Here is a 12,167-nt window from a genome sequence, read left to right as displayed (position 1 = left end):
CGACCAATCTCTTTGCAGAATACTCTCCTTTAAGTATTCCATTTATTTCGAGATGAATGAGATAAAAGGATCACCGTGATCCTTTCATTTAGACTTTATACATATATTTATTTATAAATTATAATAAGTGACTTTAGATACCTCGTGCTCTCTCGTTAATTAATAAATATTATAATTAAGATGGAATACAGTATGAGTGTTTTACTTAACGATTATCGATTGTTCCATGATCGGAAATGAAAGGGTAAGTTTTGTTGGTCTAAAACGTGTAAGCGGTTTTATCAGTTCTCTCCCTCCTCGACAACTTTAATCCGTAAGATTTAGTTGCTCGTTCGACTTTCTTCGGATTGCTTTACATTACAACTCTCGGAGTAAAATCTGTATCAAAAGTTATAGTGGAGAAAATTTTCATGTTCCATTGAAACTAGGTTTCTCTCTCGAATATTCGGTTCGTTTAATCGACTTAATGAATCAACGGAAACGAACTTGCCGTTTTCCTGGTCAAAATGAGGAAATCGAAGCGAGACATGAAACGAATGTAAATTTCATCTTCCTTTTTCTTCATTTCTCTGTGCTTTTATATCATTTCTGATACGATAATATTTGTGACTTTAATGATAGATGAAAATGAATGAAAAACAAAAAAACCAAAAGTTCGTCGTCGGTTTATTTTTATTATTTCGTAAACGGATGATAGTCTTATATATAATTCCAGATGTTTATTAAATTAATGGAGAAAATTCGATAAGAAAGTTTCACCTCGACATTTGATTCTCATTTCGTGGGAAAATTTGGAAAGAGAATGTTATAGCGCAGATAGAAATCCAAGTTATTAACTTTCCTACGTCATATTTCAAAATCTTCGACGGGCTTTATTGTTTTCGCCGTGCTCCAGTAACCAGAGAGAGAGAGAGAGAGTAGAATCCTAGCACGGATGTGATTCATTTCGTACAGGCGTTTCGTTCGAAATAGCATCGAATAGGCGTTGTTGTATACGTGTAGAGAGCGAGAGAGAGAGAGAGAGAGAGAGAAGTAGGGAGTACAATCGAATTATCAGCAACCGTTGGGAAATCCTTTAATACCAGCGCACACGAATTTACCCCCCGCCGTTCGATTAATTCCCTATGAAATCACCGATCGTCCTTGTCGAGGATTTAGGTTCCGGAAATGTACGCGTTTCGCGCCATACTCTCTCTCTCTCTATCTATCTATCTATCACCTCGGCATTGTCCCACGAAAGGTTCATGCAAAATTAACGAAGAACTCCAGTGGTTAAGCCAAAGGGGGACGATATGCATCCTACGTAATCTCATTTCGTCCTGTACAAGCTTGCAAGCTCTCACGTTTTCCACCGAGCACTTTCGATGCTTCGTTCGACTAACGAAATTACAACGATTCGTTGAGAAATAACAATATCTCTCCACGATATATTCAAACTTTATATTCGATACGCCTACAAATATACTATATGTATTTGCGGAAGAATAAGAATATATACTGCCTGTCCAAACTTTCCACTTGCTACATAAATTGGGAGAACCAGGATATTTATGAGAAAAATAAAAAAAAATGAATCATTGGTCAAGCAATATTTATGTAATTTTTTTTTTTCTATAAATTACTTTGGCATTTTGTATTTTTGATAAGGGCCAAAAACATCCGATAAAATATATCCGGTTTTTCAATAGTTTTCTCTATCGTCGTCCAAGTCTCTCTGCGGTCTAACATTCCATCTAGTATCTACACCTACCTTACCCAAGACTCTCTAATCCTGTGGTACTCCGCGCATACAAATAGCCTCTGCTCCAGGGCTACGCTTTCGCATAATCGATATTTCGGACGTTTGGCCACGAGGGACGATCGGTCCTCTCGTTAAAGTATTTCCGTACGGTTTCTAGTCCCCTCTAGCCCTAGTAATTGATACTACAACTACGCTCAACATATTATTATTATCATTATTATTATTATTATTATTATTATTATTATAAATCATAGCGAAGGAGAGTTTATCGGAAAATTTCAATACTATATATTTTGCAATGAAATTGGAAAATTTTACTTACTTCCAACGTACGTAAGTGAGTACGTATGTGAGTGTAAAGGAAAAATTGGAAAGAAAAGAAGAAGAAAAGGGAGATAATGACGTGAAGTCTTTTTTCTTGTGAAAGTTCGTATATAAACGGAAACGTTTAACGGCACGTTCATCCACCGATGGTTAGGAGAACTCCCTGCGGTGAGTTTTCCAAAGTTCCGAAATAAAGCAAGCTAGAGAAAGAGTAATAGAAGAAGAGGAAAAGGAAGAAAATAAAAATGAGTTGGAATCCTTTTGGCGAAGGCTCGATTTATCTCGCGAATAATTAAAGTGAATCGTGGTGGTTGTAAAGCTAAGAAGATTATCACGAGAAGAGCGTAGGAGGATCGATAGTTGGCTCGACATTTCGCGAGGATAGAAAATACGCTTACGTGCGTTCGTGCGTTCGTGCGTTCAAACGTGCGTGCGTTCGTGCGTGCGTGCGTGCGTGCGTGCGTACGTTATTTACGACTAGGTAGAAAAGCTTAGAAAGATTCGCCGATGTTCGCGATCCAAGGTGCAAAGGATAGATGGAAACGGTATAGAATTCTTCCTGGTACGTCCTAACGGAGATAAATTCGTGCGATTAAAGAAGGGTAGATAGATAGGTAGGCAGAAAAGTTTGTAGGTGGAGAAGGTTGCCGGAGTTTTATACGTTGGATAAAAGAAGGATGAAACATCGAGCTTTTAGGGGTTCGGAGATGTCATGGAAAGAGAGAAAGAGAGAGGCAGATAAAGAAAGAAAAACGGCTAGTAATAGAGTAAGAGAGAAGAACGGAATAAAAGGAAGCTACGTTTCTTTTTCGTCTTTGTATAAAAAGAAAGAAAGAAAGAAGACGGAACGAACATTTAGTATAGCTGTGGATAAGAAAGACGAAGGGATAAAAAAAGTACGACGTCATCGAAAGGTGGAACGGCATTTCCATGTTTAAAGAATGAACAGAGACGTAGTGTCTGTTAAAAAGAAGGATAGAAGATAGGAACGGAAAGAGGACAACAGGTGAGATGTGTACGTACAAGTGTAACGAGAAAAGCACGGCGTTGGGTGAAATGAGAAAAAGGTGAGGAAAAGGAGAGGAAAACGAGAAAAGAGGCATCAAAGGTTGTGGAAACTCGTTGGAGGGAAAATGAGACAGACAAAGAAAGAGAAAGAGAAATAGAAAGAGAGAAAAGTGTATAAGGGAAGATCACAAGGTGGTAAGACGAAAGTGGAAAAAGAAAAAGAAAAAGAAGAAGAAGGAGTGGTTGGAAGGCGACGGTAGTGGCGGCCAAATAAAGTATTCAGGAAGCAACGAGCCCCGGGCGTTTGTTCGTGGATGTTAGGGGTGTCTAGCGTTACGCGCGAAAGGACTTGCCAAGGTGTGCTTCTACTGTTACTTGGATGTGTTGCTTCTAAGGTACAAAGGTCGACGCCACCGGCCTGGTCTGCTGTTCTTCCCGCAACCAGGAGGAACCACTTGCCGCTGGCCGCACGTACGTGTACCGGTTGCTCGAAAAGCAAGGGCCCAGGGAGAGAGAGAGAGAGAGAGAGAGAGAGAGAGAGAGATAGTGCCGGCCGCAGCAGAGACTTCGTTTTATCCCGTGGGATTTGATGTTGGAACCAGGGTGTTCGAGATACGTTTGGAAAATGTACAGCTTTAGATCGGTCTCCATCTCTTCTCTTTTCCCTCGAGGCCTTCCGTATAATCGAGCGCAGCTTCTACCAATGATGGTAGCTTGCAACGAGGCCCTTGCTAAACACCCTGCTAAGCCAAAGTCACTTTATCTTTTATCATTTTTCCTTATTTAATTTGTATTTATTCACTTACCAATAAGCTTCCAAATTAAGAAGCAAATGTTTTTCATCGAGTCTGCGTCTTACAAGTTTCTAAGCAACCTCAACCGAGTTCTCGAATCTTTTAGCAAGTTCTTCGCGGATTCAGCTAACCGGCACCTTGGCTTGCCTTCTATTGGCTTCCTACTCTCTTCGACCCGGTCTACTTTCCAATTCTAATCTGACCTTTATGTATACTCCGTAAACAGTCTGAAGGAAGTTTGGCGAGGATATCGATTATATTGTTCTGGAGCTTCTTTAAACTAACTACTACGGACATCTTCGCTAGTTAATCAAACAAAATTCTCCATTTTATCATATCTCACATAAGTATTATAGAAATGAACCATTGTAATTATTATTTCTCCTTACTTTTTAATCAAAAAGACGATGAAATAACTCTCTATTAAATAGAATCAAGGTCGATGATAAGGTAATAATATCTTTTGAATAGTTTGATCGATTAATCTACTCGAACGGCCAACGTAATCGAAGAAGAATAGAATGACAAGTAATAGTGGTAGAGAAGAGTTTCAACGTGAATATCAAAAGCAGATTGCACGTGACTCTTCTAACCTATCGACGAATCGACGACTTCCACTTATTTTCCGTTAGAAAATTTAAGTCGATATCAGGTTAGACCTAGAGTTAATTAAATTAATGGGATGAATACATTTTTGAGCGTACTTTCTGCACTAGGAAGCCACATTTATCAGTTCGCTGACTCGGAAAAGAACCTCTGTCATTTGGACCGAACTAATTTTCTGTGAGCATGGAAAGAGAGGGCGAGAGCGAGAGCGAGAGCGAGAGAGAGAGAGAGAGAGAGAGAGAGAGATGGAAAACAGACGCATCCGCCCGCGGCAACCTTTAATATCTATAATTAATGATTCCCTTTCCTCCCCTAGCTTTGGTACATTGAACGAAGTTGCAAGCATCAAGAGCTTTCCTCTCTTTCTCTTCTTTCTCTTCAATACGATAAATGAAAATCATCGAAACAATATTTTTGTATTTTTTATTATTCGGCTAATACCTTTCGCTTTGTTTTATTAAGAAAATATTGTCCTTATTAATGATTCGAAAGAAGTACATACGATAGTAACGTGTAGCTATATGAAAAAGTATTGTAAAAATATCAAGGGAAAAATAACAAAAGGAACTTGGCTTTCCCAGGAAGATGACCCATTGATTTTCAAGACAAACAAGCTGTAATAATCCTTAGTATTAAAGGGTGAATGTTATCGTACAAGTAGTTGTATCCGTGACGTATAAAATAAGAGGGACATCATAGAAAGAGAGACAGAAAAAGAGACACAATGCGAATGGGTGCGTGTTTATCGTAGGAGAGGCAAAGGGGATGAAATGGCGCGAAGATATATATAAAGCGAGGATTATAATAAGCCGGGTTGCGTTACGAAATTGTTTCGTTCCCCATTAATAACGGCAAGCTGGATATCCAAACAGTCGAGCAGGCCGACCACCCCTTTCGCCGTGCGACAATTATTATTACTACCAACAGGGGTGTCGTTTGCCCTTTCTAAAAGGCTAACTTGCCCCAGAAGAGATTCGGTGCAAAGTGTATGAGTATGCTTTCTATTCGACGTTCAAAATCGTCGACAAAATAACGAAGACTACGTGGTAAATAATTATTCACCCATGCATATTCTACATGATATAATAACCCAAAGGAGTTATAAAACGATCATTTCAATATTTTTCAATGTCATTTTTCAAATCGTCGATATCTCAAAGAAATTTTACGCACATTTTCGTTACTTTATTTCTTCATTTTCCAATCGGATTCAATCGTGAACGATAGTTTTCATTTTTACGAGTCATTCTGATTATCGAAAATTGAATTATTGGTAGTGGGTTCCAGCCAAAATCTCTTGAATGATGAAAGAGAGAGAGAGAGAGAGAGAGAGAGAGAGAGAAAAATAGAAAGTGAACGTCGCTGGTGGTAAATCGATGAGACTCGTTAATGCCGCTTTTCGTCCTGGAGTACCATCGAGTCGCCTAATTAGCGCGCGTCGATGCTTGAGACGTCAGGAAGGCAGGGAAGGATAGTTCGTTCACCCTCATTCACCCTCATTCACCCTCTCCGCACATCCCCGAATCGTTATCGAATCTTCAATCGGCCCCGCTTGCCACAGCAATTTCTGCAATAGTCGCACGCTGTGATGACGATGCGAGTCCATTGTTCCTATGTGCGATTAGGCGTGCGTTTCTGTCTCTATGTCCCATCTAGTATCCTTATCTCTTAGCGAATGCTACGGAGTAAAGGGAACGTGCATTACAGTCGGTACAATAGCTAAATGTGGTAGGGGATTCCAAGGTGGGGGCTCCCAATACCGATTCTCTACCGGTAGTACTGTGCTGGTAACGAGCCTCTAAGGGTCGCGTTAAACGTGTCTCTCATGGGACACGCCTTTGATATGTACATTGTTACAAAAGTGAATTGGATTAATCGCTATTATCCCTAATTTCTTTACGATTACATACAAAAATTCATTATAATTATGGAATGACTTATGCATGTATTCAACTGCACATATATATATATATATATATATATATATATATATGTAAATATCATGATTGATCTACGAAGACTGTTACGTGCTGATCTTCCCTTTCGTTAGGCCATTGGAGACGTCGCAGGATTATAAGCTCTAATCCCAAACTAATCGAGTCGAATAACATTTCGAAGACCTGCCGTTGATAATCCTATTATACCGATTGCAAGCCGTTTTCTCACGGTTATTCAATTTGGAGCAGCTTGAAAAGTCGAAGTCATAGTGAATCCAAGTCAAAGTTTCCCCTTGATATGTATTAATAATTATCTTCCAAATGAATTTGCAACATTTGTTTCTATATTCCCTTAGAACATTTGTTAGTTGAAACATGTAATACTTGTATAAACATATTTTCATATATTTCATATAAACGCGTGTATAGAATAATACATGCACATAGATGTTTATATATATATCTAGGTAGAGAAAGCAGAAGCGAAATTTGTCGGCAAATTGACGACAACTCGATCACGCGGTTGCAAACTCGAAAGCATAGCTTTTGCCGGGATGCCGTAACAATTCGCTTTGGCAATGTGCCAACGAATAGCGAGCGCAGGTGTCGTTATCTTGCCATCTCTATACACTGGATCAGACTAAAGAGCGGCAAATTGTAGCCGAACCGAGCGTAAACGTTTATTTTGGTATGAGCGTTAACGAAACTATCGACTTGCGTACATTTTTTTAAATACCACTAAGCGCGTTTCTTATAATCAACTTTTATAGTCAACTTGATTATGATTTGACATAAATTATTATATCGATAGTATTGGAAAAGTTAATTGCATAGAAAATATTTATCGAAAAAGTTAGTCTAACGGTCGGAACGAAAATGAAACCACTGTACGGTTAACTATCCGTACCTAGAGGATAGTTATATAGACAGGATGGGACGATCATTCTTGCTTCCTGTAATAACTTCAATGTATACCGCTGCTGTACGAATGCGATTGGCCGCGTCGCGTCGCGTCGTGTCGCGTCGCGTGTGTTTATACGGTGCGTTTGAGTTTAATCGCGTGGCTCGCTCGCTCGCTCGCTCGCTCGCGTTCGTTCGTAAATGGTGTGATACCATACTACCACTGGCCATTGTCCATTCTGTTTTATTATCTTTTAAGCGTCGACGAAACGGGCTATTTTTCCAATAAATAGGTCATACCCGTATATTCCATCCTTTCTCACTTACAAAATGTCAACAAATTTATTTTTCATTTAAACGATGTTACATTTTAACGAAATAAAAGGATTTCATCAAAACTACCAAATAGGAAATAAGAGGGAGAGAGAAACGCGTTGATGCTATACACGTTAGATATTATATTGGGAGACTACTCGTTATTTTAAAGGTCGGCTTAGAAAAGTTTTAAGTGAGCGACTACGTCGTTCCGACTATATCGTTCCGACTATATCGTTCCGACTTGCATTTACTTTTTGTGTCCTCAATAGATCTCATTCATTGGTGCGTTCGTAACTCGTTAAAACGTTCAATGGCAACCCACCTAGATCCCTATACAACATCAACATAGAGAAAATCGTCGACTATATTAACTTACATCAGCGCTTACGTAGACGACGAATAGAAGAACATAGTACGCGTAATACAAGCTCCCCGTTGACAACGAGATTGCCTTTATATCTAAAGTATTCGAGAACGGAAGGAAAAGGAAAGGGAGAAGTGTTTTAGGTGCATCGCGTACCACGAGCTCCTTCACTTATAATTACATATTTTACTGCTCTTTCTCGTTACGACACCGTATTCGTAATCTTCATAGTCTCTCTTCTTATTCTGATTTCAGTGTAGTGTGCTACGTTGAGCTAGTAGTACGCAAGAACGAACAAGAGAAGACGATCGAGTTTACTTGTACGAGACACACCGGAGTACAGAATCGGTGGTGCATCCTGAAACAGGTAATAATAATTACTCTAAAGATAAGAAACGTCCTTCTAAATTTTCTTTATCATTTATCTTTGTCATAATTTGTCGTTCGAAACAATGCTGTGAATTGTACTACAATTCGGTGAAACGTGCAGCTATATAAACCTTACTTTCGTTATCTTTTATCTTTCGTTATCTCACGTATTATTGCATGTGATGGACGCATGTAACAGGACCCTTCCTATTGAGGCTATTACACACTGACAGATGTATATCTACTTATCTCCAACAGCAGGGAGATTCTCCTTGAGGTCAGTGAGACTAGATTTAAATGTGATTATCGATAGGAAGTGGCTTACTGGTTGATACGAATTTAAGTCGAATAAGAATTTGTTCGAAATGTAATCGAATTCGCAAAGAAATTCTTCTTTCTTAGCATTTGTTAAGATTTTCTTATCTACTTGTTTTGAATGTAATTTCGGGTTCTTATGTTATACCAAAGTTAAATTTACACGTATCATGGAAGCCTTCTCTCTTAGGTACTGGAAACTAGAAACTCGAATCGTAATTTAGCACGCGAAAGTGTTACCGTAAACCTATCATTTGTCCCGATTGTAGGGTTCCATCCCTTTGGTGGGTCAGTAATTCTCGCTCGTATAAAGCTTGAAATGTCGGTTAGGCGAGATTACGAGGAAGTAACGAAATTGCAATCTCCGCTATACACTCGTTAATAATTCTCATATATTTTCGAAGGAAAGAGAAAAGAGGGAGACGTGCGTTCGTAATCCGTGAAAATTTAACGACAGAACATCTTTTATTTCCTTACTTGAAATAGCGTTCTTAACTGTAACTTTAAAGATTATTCTTTCGAAAGATGTCTCTTAAAAGAAGAGACGAACACAGGTCATAAAAAAACTTTCATGTCGTAGTCTAATAAGTATTTTCCGTAAAGTTACAACATGTCGATTGAAGGCTTCAACTGAATGCAATTGATTAGATACTCGAAAATGTTCATTTTTATTATTGCTTCGTAATTTTTCTTTTCTACTGTGAAAGAACTTTATATATCTTTTTTATGTTACATTTGTAATTTGTAAAAATAGTTGAGACTGTAAGTTATTATATCGTAAGAAAGAGAGTAACTGTCGATGACCCTTTAAGCATACATATTTCTCTTGTAGAATTTTATGCAGGTGCTTGGAACGTGCACCAGAATAGAAAGACTTTTTTTACGACTACGAGGCGCCGTACAGCTGTTTTTTCCAAGAAATTATATAGGTCGGTTGGCGAATTTTCTCTCATTCTAAGAATTTAATAAAACAACCTTATTTACGTATTTAAGAAGGTACGAATATAAACGTCTCGTTCATTTTACACAACTACTACGGCTATTTTATTAGCGATAAAGAAATAATAAAAATAGACGAGGATCTTTTTATTTTGGATGTATCTGTTTATGGGGTAGCTGTTAGAAAGTGGTAGGCAGGTGTTACTTTGTCAGGTAGTAGGTTATTCCGACGGGTCTCGCGCGTGTAATCTTGCTAATGTTCATCCTATCACGTTCGTTCGCGACTATAAATCCGTAGTATCTTATCCGAAAGCTACTTGATATCGGCATAAGATACTATATACAGAATCGGACTTTGTCGACCACTGCCGCACAGATGGCTCAGTTCCGTCAAAGGATAATCTTGTTGATTTCACGAGACACAATGCAGTTACATCGTACAGATTGGTGAGCAGAAGGACTCTATTGGATCACCGATATCCTTTGTCTCGGCCACTCTTTCAAGTATGTCCGCGGGACAAAACCCCAGCTGCTACCATTCTTTTATCTATCTCTTGAACTCTTTCTCATTCACCATCTCCCTCTCTCTCCCTCTCACCCTCTCTCTCTCTCTCTCTCTCTCTCTCTCTATTTGATTTTCTTTTTTTCAAGTAAATTATTCGAGAATCCTAACGAGCTCTCGTCCCCGTGGACAATTTTGTTTGCTCGCTTAAATTTCTGTATCAAGCGTATCGATTCCTTTTTTCAAACGGACAACATTGGTCAGTTGGCAACCTGCCGGCTCTGCGAACGTTATGGAAATTAACCTCTCCGACGTAACGTCCACTACTACCCTTTCCCCTTTTTGTCTCGTCGAGATATTGAATTTTTTTTTCCCTTTCCCCGATAGAATCGACGACCATCGGAACTTTCGCTCGTTTCATCCTCAACGTTTCTTACCGAGAAATCGATCCATCTTTTCTTGTCTATTTCGGAATACAAAAGAAACAGCATATTAATTGTATTCTTTTCGTATTCTTTTTATTTTCATTTTATTTGAGCATTCATATTATAAACCTTTATGCAAAAGTAGGAACGCGTTTCCTCTTGTATATTTCGCTATGTATTTCATTTGGACGTATGCGAATTGATGTCGTATTTCATTTCCTTTGATATATAACACTTCCTAATATGAAATTAATTTCAAAGAGAACTAAGAAATAGTATGCAGAACGTTGCGAACTTTATAATGTAATCTATGGGTTCGGAACTAAGTTGGGTTAATTTGTGAACTTGGTTGAATTCGCGAATTGATATCACTCTCCTCTCTCTCTCTCTCTCTTTAATCCACCCCATTTTGCCACCTCCTACGTATACGTGAATTACAAGTTGGAATAACTTCGTTTTGAAAGAATAAGATAAATTCGCCTTCTTTCCAACTTGAAACTTATCGATTTTTCTCGGACTGCTGCTAATTTTCATCTAAAATTAATTTCTTCGTCGTCCTCGATGAAGTAGTCACGTCAAAGAACAAATCGTTAACGAGTTCGTTCTCTATCGATTCGCCGATGGATTTATTGTTTCGGTAATTAAAAAAATATCTCACAATTTTCAGCTTTCAGCAACGAATATCGAGTGACGAACTTTTGAATTTTCTTCAACGATTTTTCATTTATTTTTAATCGAATAAAGAAGAAGAAAAGTCATCGCGGACGTCGTCGATAATTTCGTATTGCTCTTCAAAGATTTCCCAATCTGATTCTATCAAGTATATGTATATGTTATCCTCATTGTTATTTCATAATGTCAGAAAATTAGTCGATTTAAGAATTTCATAAGCATGGATAAAAATATCTCAATTAAAGATGAATCCTTGATGACGAGTAAATTATTCAATACAACATACTTGGAAACTAAAATAAATATTTCAAATAAAATGTATTATTGATAAGTTTCTTAACCTCGTCATAGTAAATATATGAGGTAAATTATATTAAAAGAATCTGCGAGCAAATGAAAGAAATTGTAGTAGGACTTAGTAGGAGGTAGGAAGTAGAAGGAAGTAAAGTTTGTCTACATCTCTTGGTACCTTTCAAGATTTCAACTGAAACTCTATCGCCAACTCTATCTTCGAAGTTCTCTCTCAAGCATTGGAGCCTTGCATCGAGCCAGTGCGGTGAGACTCGCGCGGCATTCGACGTCATCGTCTTGAATGGTGACAAACGGCATGCACCACGAACACACAGTCGAATCGTGGCCTGCAACTCCAGCCATGAGGGACGCTGCAGCGCGCGAGCAATGCGGCTGCAACTGCAAATGCAGCCGACGTATGGTTGACAGAAGCGCTTACGGAGGCGAGAGATCGTCTCTCTCTCTCTCTCTCTCTATCTCTCTCTCCCTCTAGTTTACTCTCTCGACCTCTTATTCTATATAGACGCAAACACATAGACGTGTATACACATAGATATTGAATGCACCAACGTACACGTATAACCGTTACCGATGTAAGAGAGGAAGAGATATATATATATATATATATATATATATATCTATATATACATTCGTATCATCCG

The 12,167-nt window shown here is 38.5% G+C and overlaps 1 protein-coding gene across 12 annotated transcripts in view; it reads left to right on the top strand.

Annotated features, from left to right (window-relative positions):
* Window positions 1-12,167, top strand: part of LOC107072214 (uncharacterized) — a 198,905-nt gene that overhangs the window by 40,741 nt on the left and 145,997 nt on the right. For 9 of the 12 annotated variants that reach the window (XM_089175210.1, XM_089175207.1, XM_015331970.2 and 6 more), the window contains one exon: window positions 8,248-8,359. The gene's annotated coding sequence lies outside the window, so the exon portion shown is untranslated. Of the gene's footprint in view, window positions 1-7,979; window positions 8,136-8,247; window positions 8,360-12,167 lie in introns of those variants that run through there. The other 3 variants (XM_089175212.1, XM_015331971.2, XM_089175209.1) reach the window with 1 other exon arrangement.

This window comes from Polistes dominula, unplaced genomic scaffold, assembly GCF_049000335.1.
Source record: "Polistes dominula isolate Pdom_NZ unplaced genomic scaffold, Pdom_raw_medaka contig_82, whole genome shotgun sequence".
Classification (NCBI taxonomy): Eukaryota; Metazoa; Arthropoda; class Insecta; order Hymenoptera; family Vespidae; genus Polistes; species Polistes dominula.
This window is presented reverse-complemented; position numbering and strand designations above follow the sequence as displayed.